At 43.1% G+C, this 7,685-nt stretch overlaps 1 pseudogene; it reads right to left on the reverse strand.

Annotated features, from left to right (window-relative positions):
* Positions 1–6,738: 6,738 nt before the first annotated feature.
* On the reverse strand, positions 6,739–6,856 carry LOC124561136 (annotated as a pseudogene).
* Between the last annotated feature and the right edge of the window lie 829 nt (positions 6,857–7,685).

The raw sequence follows: 7,685 nt of genomic DNA on the forward strand, positions 1-7,685 counted from the left end.
CCTCTTCACTGACCCCTACTATATCTAGATTGAGCCTTTGCATTTCCCTTTTCAGATTTTCTAGTTTCCCTACCACGTTCAAGCTTCTGACATTCCACGCCCCGACTCGTAGAACGTTATCCTTTCGTTGATTATTCAATCTTTTTCTCATGGTAACCTTCCCCTTGGCAGTCCCCTCCCGGAGATCCGAATGGGGGACGATTCCGGAATCTTTTGCCAATGGAGAGATCATCATGACACTTCTTCATATACAGGCCACATGTCCTGTGGATACACGTTACGTGTCTTTAATGCAGTGGTTTCCATTGCCTTCTGCATCCGCATGTCGTTGATCATTGCTGATTCTTCCGCCTTTAGGGGCAATTTCCCACCCCTAGGACAAGAGAGTGCCCTGAACCTCTATCCGCTCCTCCGCCCTCTTTGACAAGGCCGTTGGCAGTATGAGGCTGACTTCTTATGCCGGAAGTCTTCGGCCGCCAATGCAGATTATTTATCAAAATTTAGGCAGTGGCGGGGATCGAACCCGGGACCGAAGAAGTCTTGATTATGAATCAAAGACGCTACCCCTAGACCACGGGTACAACCTCGTATTTACCTCGCAGCAATGGCCCAGAATTAAGAAACAAATGATACTGGTACATTAGAAATAACTGCTTTTAAAAACAAATGGCAAATGTAGTGCAATGGAAACAAATAACACGCTATAAATTTTTTGTCAATTACTTACCCTTGAATGATTTGTAGACACAAATTTATGTCTGAGAATTGCTGCAGTCTAGCGATTTCTCAACTTCACACATTTGGGAAATCGAAACGTGCGCATTCATGACTTTTTGGGATTTATAATTTCCCTGGCAAAAGGGAACGCAACACTTGTATCCCATACTTCGAAGAACTGTAGGCGAATACTGTATGAAATCTATATCATTTTCAGGTGGCACACACTTTCAACACAACATAAACGTCAACAGGACTGCCGACTAAAGATAAGATGGCCAACAGTTTTTGACGTCACGTGGCAATATGGCCGCTGTGCGTAGGCCTTGTATCTAGAAGGCTTTGGTCGGGCTGGTCTGCGCCCGTCGTTGACGTTGACGTCGTCATCTCTTCCGCTGCGCCGGTGCAGCCGCGACCGCCTTCGGCACGACTATGGCTCGAAAAAGCCGGGCAGCCGCGCCAGCTGGTGACGTACGGTTCGCCCACCGGGAACAAGTCGGCAGTACTTCTCTGCCGCGGTCGCAAGCGCGGTTGTCGTGCTAGCCGGAGCACCGCGCCGCGTTGCGGCAATACTAGGCGACATGGCCCTCGCCCTGGCACTTGAAGCACCGGGGCTGCCAGAACGCAGATCAGCGAGTCTGTGTCGACAGACTCGTAAACCACCTCGTTCTGGGCGCTGGTCTTCATTAATTCGATCAGCGCCGTCCAACCGCCTCTGCATTTAAAATACAAAGGGGGGGGGGGGGGGGACGGACGGACTGAGACTCGTCGTCTCGGTTCTTCTTGGCTTGGTCGGCAGACTCAGTGAGTCGCACAACCGAACGCCCCCTTGTGGCAGCAGGTTTCTTCTGCGTATTCATCTTACCCATGCTGTGGCGCGCACAACAAAACAATTTACTCGCGTTGTTAAAACAACATGCGACAATTTGCTTCTCGCAGCAGCGACGGCACAGAACTTATGCGTAAGCTCTCATCGGCCAAGAAAGCTCAGCGATGCGCACACCTCGCTGGCTCAGGCCGAACTGTGCACGCCATTGCACTGATACGAAACTTCTGGGAGATTATAACTGTGTGCTGGACCGAGGCTCGAACTCGGGGCTCTTGCTCCACACAGGTTGTAGAGCACTCGTCGACGAAAGGCAAAGGTCATGAGTTCGAATCTCGGTCCGGCAAACAGTTCATTTCCCATAAATACGAGGGTTGGAATTTAAATAGTGGCTAATATTTATTCACAATCGATACAAAGGAGTTACATGTTTGCCCCTTATACTGTCCTTCAAAGTAGTCATCGGCGTTATGTAGAACCCGTTGCACAGCGATGTGGCATCTGCTGTTCTAGAGATTCGACAGGCAGTAGACCGCTCAATTCACACCATCAACAGAACAGGCTCTGCTAGTGGTATACGCCTTCCACATCGGTAGCAAGGGGTTCTCCTCAACGCTGGTGACTGCTTTGAAGGACAGTAACAGGTGCAAACATGCAAGTCTTTTGTATTGGTAGTGAATAAATAGTTGCCTCTATTTAAGTTTCAAACCTCGTATTTAGCATGTGCGAAGCGTTGCCGGGTTCGCTAGTAATACATAATGAGGAAACGTTGTTACCAAAAACTGCGGACGTACGCTATATAATACTGAATTGGGAAACGTCGTTAGCAAAAATCTAGACAAGTTGTTGCCAAATTTTTTCATGATTATATAATGAACCGAAAAAATGGTTCAAATGGCTGACCACTATGGGACTTTAACTTCTGAGGTCATCAGTCCCCTATAACTTAGAGCTACTTAAACCTAACTAACCTAAGGACATCACACACACATCCGTGCCCGAGGCAGGATTCAAACCTGCGACCGTAGCGGTCGTGCGGTTCCAGACTGTAGCGCCTAGAACCGCTCGGCGACACCGGCCGGCTATAATGAACAACCGTACGTATACATAAGTAAATGTTTTCAGCAAAATTTCGAGAAGTTTTTGACTGCTTAGTTTCAGATCTTTGCGTAATATTGTTATAAAAATGCGTACGGACTTAAGCTACATACTTTCAAATATATTGTGACTTTCTGGTTTTTTTTTAATTTAGGGGTCTTAAAACGTTATTTTAGAGTTTTTATTTCGTCAGAGGTACCAAAACCGCGCACCGCTGCGTACCGTCACAAATCACGCACTGTATATACATAATGTATAATGGAGAAACATTGTTAGCGAAATTCTCGAAACGTTCGTGACCGATTTCCTTCGAATATTTTACGCAATAATAAACATTTTAACGGATATAGTAGCACGTTTTTGAAGTGTGTGTTTGTGTGTGTGTGTGTGGGGGGGGGGGGGGGGTGCGTGTGTGTGCGTGTGTGTGTGAGTGTGTGTGTGTGTGTGTGTGTGTGTGTGTGTGTGTGTGTGTGTGTGCGTGTGTGTGTATGTGTAGCGGATAATCGTTCTTATCTAAAATCTCGAAAAATTCTTGACCGTTTTCCTTCAAATTGTCACACAATACCAGGATAAACACTCAGACCGATATAAGCTATATATATTTTTAAATGAATGTGATCAAGTGTCCTGTTAAAACCAAAAATTCTGTGCTGTGAAAATGTACAGTCAGTTTCAACTACGACATCAGGGCATTTAAAAAATTAGACAAATTGTTTCTCCCAAATATATTCTTTCTCTTACAGATAATTAAAAAACGCCTACACAACATCGTCCTTTTTTTCTTTTTTCTCGGACTCGTTTTTAACCGAAAACAGGGAAGTTGCATTTATGGATTATTAACTTATGATTAAAACAGGATTACGGAATCTGAATCGTCCAAAACTTTGTAGTCCTACTGCCACTGAAGCTGCTATCTTCACAGATTCAGCCGTTGATGAGGTCTATCTCATACCTCACACACCAATGATTCAAACCGATTTACCCGTTCATTTTAGCGACTTCAGTTCCCGATTAACGTGAATAGGGTGAAGAGGAGGTGGAGAGATACTCCTCCGTCCTCAAACGATGGCTGTGTCATCCGCTGCCGACAGGCTCACTGGATGCAGATATGGATGGGCGTGTCGTCAGCAAGAGGGGGGTGGAGGGCAAGAAATTGACATGAGGAGGGAGGATAAAGAGAGGGAGAAGGAGGAGTAGATAGACAGAAAGAGAGGGAAAAAGAGATGGACGGAGAGATGGCGGACAAAGAGATTATGACGCACATCCAATTCCCTTTGATGTCTAGCAATTGCGTAATATTGCCGGGTTTGCTAGATTATTGTAAACACGATTTGCATGCGAACAGATGTCAATCTGTGAGGACGGGAACAACTGCTTCAGATTACTTGATTCTAATAAATAGTGTTGTCATGATATTGACGACGCCATGTCGAAGTGTAACAGTTGGCTTTTGTTTTTTGGTGAATTGTAACAATCAAATATTATTCATAGTTTTTGTTTGTACCGGTAATCTCAAATCAGAAATGTGCTCCCTCGAACCTGCCATCTTGGATAAAAATAATCAAGGTACGTATCACTGTATCGACGATACTGGTGGATTTGATAGTTCTATTCATAGAGACATGTCTTTCATGCCAAAACAACGAAACCTAAGTAGATCTCAGCCTGCTGTAGTAGATGGCAGCGCCTCAAACCCACGATGGTTAAAATCCTCAGTGAAAATGAGTCCTGCACAGTCACTGGCGGAACTGTTCACGACTCCATGATCGCTTATGGATAGAGCATAGCCTACGAAACAGAGATGTTCACGCTGCTAGTGATTCATTCTGCAGAGTTCGCATAGGTCCTTGACAAAGTAAACCTCAATGATCTTCAATATAAGAATGCAACTTGGTTTCGGAGCTAAGTTCTCTAGCACAATTATAGCTTTGTTATCCAACTCCTGAATCTCCAACTTCAAACCAGTATTTTCACATGATTTCAGCACAGCATAACCCAGTTTGTTCACCTTTTTCAGTAATACTATAAGACCGAAACTTCAACATTATACGTATTTGTTGTTTATTACGGATTTATTTATTAGTATCATATGTGGTGAATAATAGTGGCTGCTACAAACGCAAATCGAAAGGAGGAACACTTACTTTTCATAAGTAAGACAAAGTGATGTTTCTTTGGAAGCTCCATATGTTAGCGACAAAAATTTTGTTCGGCGTATCTGAATGCATACTTCACAGATATTCAAATTTTATTTACTGAGTCACGCCTAATGATCAGCAGTAATATCAAAGTGGGAGAGTTCAGTCAATATGTTGGTTATTAATAAATTACACATATTCTGTAGTAACTGTCGAACTCTGGACTAGGTGAAATATTCTTCATTCAATGCCACCGTCTACTAAATCAGTATTTCGACAACTTGGACTTACAATCAGAATTTCTTATACATTGACAGTACATCGGACAAGAGATTAATCATTAGCATGCGTCTTTATTTGTGGTTGACATTTAGTTCAGACTTTGGTATTCAACGAACTAAACAAAAGATGCTGTTTCCAAAAAGATTCGATATATATGTATATATATTGACATTATTGCAATATATCGCGATCGGGTCGTTTGTATTCCTTGCAGCCGTGAAGCCGTGTAGGGCTCGAAAGTCTCTTTCCTCTGTTTACGATGACGTCAAGCACAGTGCTATGTTCTTCATACATAATGAAGTTAATTCTCACCCTCGAAACGACCTTTCTGCCTATACGCAGAACTATTTATACATTAAGCTATTATGGGATTAACCTATTTATCAAATGGTTTTTAGTAAAATTAGTATCAATAAAATACAGAAAATCTCTTACCCTCTCCCCTGCACCACATATAAACGAACAAGCGTCAGACTACCTTAAGCAAATTTAAGAAATAATTCCTTAACGTGGAAACAACTTCAGTTATTTACATTACAACTGTTATGCTGTCATCCAACATCTCTTTTTGTGGCCTTTTTTAGATCAACATAAGCCTGTATGTTTTATGTACAAAAACATATCTCTATAAAGTCATTTAGTATCAGAGCATTTTACCATAGACTATAGGTAATTAAGAAAGCAGATAAAACAGCTCGTTTGCCCCATGAAATACAGCAGTTCCATACAATAATTGATAATTCGCCTTTGAGAGATCTATAATGGTTGTTAAAGTGCTTCGCTCCAATATTAAGATGTCTGCATTTAAGACTAGTGCAATAAATCAAAGACTATCTTTGCAAACTTATCATGGTACCGATTCATATGCTGTGTAATTACCAATTAAAAATTACATTACAAGGGCTGGAAACTTTCTACTGCAGTGCTACCTGCAGCTACCTTCAGCTAGAGTTATTATCACAGGTTATATAGAAAAGATAAAGGACATGTTCGCGTAGTTAAATTATTGCAGATGGACAGAGGGAGTATAGGACTTGCACCATATTAGGGGAAGAAAGATAGGAAAAAGGAGAATCAGAAGTGTAAGGTCCTAAGAAAGACAAAAGGTAGACCCCAGAGAGTGGCACACTCCCACCATACACCCCAGACTTCCTTCCTGGAGGGGTGGGGGAGGGGGAGAGGGGGGGGGTTCTTCCGTAGCAGGTCAGAGAAGAGTGTTCTTCTACAAAACGGACACCAGAAGTGGTCTCTATCCCCTACCATAGAATGTAGTGTAGTGCAGTTACCTAGCTATATTTCCGAAGAGAAACAGAAGAAAAAGATATTTAAGATTACGGAATTAAGATCGTACAATGATAATTTCTCCTTTCTGTAGAATGGGAATGATTTCTGATTAACAACTATGTAAGAAACAAGGTACAATATATTTCCCTATAAAGCTTATTCAGCCTACAGCTACCCTAAACTCTATCCGTCCCACAGGCCTTGGAAGGTCCAATGGCACCGATCGGCCGCCGTGTCATCCTCAGCCCACAGGCGTCACCGGATACGGAAATGGAGGGGCATGTGGTCAGCACACCGCTCTCCCGGCCGTGTGTCAGTTTACGAGACCGGAGCCGCTACTTCTCTATCAAGTAGCTCCTCAGTTTGCCTCACAAGGGGTGAGTGCACCCCGCTTGCCAACAGCGCTCGGTATCCCGGATGGTCACCCATCCAAGTACTAGCTCAGCCCGACAGCGCTTAACTTCGGTGATCTGACGGGAACCGGTGTTACCAATGCGGCAAGGCCGTTGGCACAGCTACTTTTCCAAGGGAAATATAGAAACCCTCCCCAGGTGTGGTTAAGAAAGGAAAAAAATCCCCCATAACACTTACCAGCAATTTGTACAAAACCCTCCCAAAAAATTACATATTTTTTACTCTCCAAAGAAAAATTACGTTTTGTAAACCATCAGTAGGTTAGGTATATCATTTCAGTATTGTTGGGCCGGTATATATTACAGTATTATAAAGCAGAATGAAATTGGAAAATAAAAACAAATACGCTCGACCCAGCATGCATGCATGCTAACCAAAAACTTGTTCACTTCACTAACTGCACAGCTCAATTCTCATATACTGACAGAGGTAGTTACCGTACATGTGATTACAGTGTTGCCAGGGTGTCAGTATTTAACTTCCATTTACTGCCGCAAATACGCGCAGGACGAGAGACATTTTTTGTATTGGAGGTATGTTAGAAATCGCTCAGTGAGGTCGGAGTGAACGAATTTTTCTTCACATGTGTATCACATTTAAAGATGGCCGTTTTTGTAGTTCGCATGTTACTTCCGTATCAAAATGTATTCCGCACCACTGATCGGTTCAAATCGCTCACGCTCGTGCGTCTTCAGTACTAGAAGACAAAAATTCTGTAACACGGCAGTGGCTGTGCTACTTACCAGTCTCTCCCTGAGGTAAGAACGCAACTTCACTTAGCTCACGGCCGACTTTACCGACGTCAGTAAAAATTAAATGTATTTCGATCTCTCTACTGAGAAAGAAAACGTCACTCTTAAGACGCTCTTAACGTCAGTTGACGGTTTCGGATTCGGCTACTGTGCGCTATATGCATCTTACTATAA

This window comes from Schistocerca americana, chromosome 1, assembly GCF_021461395.2.
Source record: "Schistocerca americana isolate TAMUIC-IGC-003095 chromosome 1, iqSchAmer2.1, whole genome shotgun sequence".
Classification (NCBI taxonomy): Eukaryota; Metazoa; Arthropoda; class Insecta; order Orthoptera; family Acrididae; genus Schistocerca; species Schistocerca americana.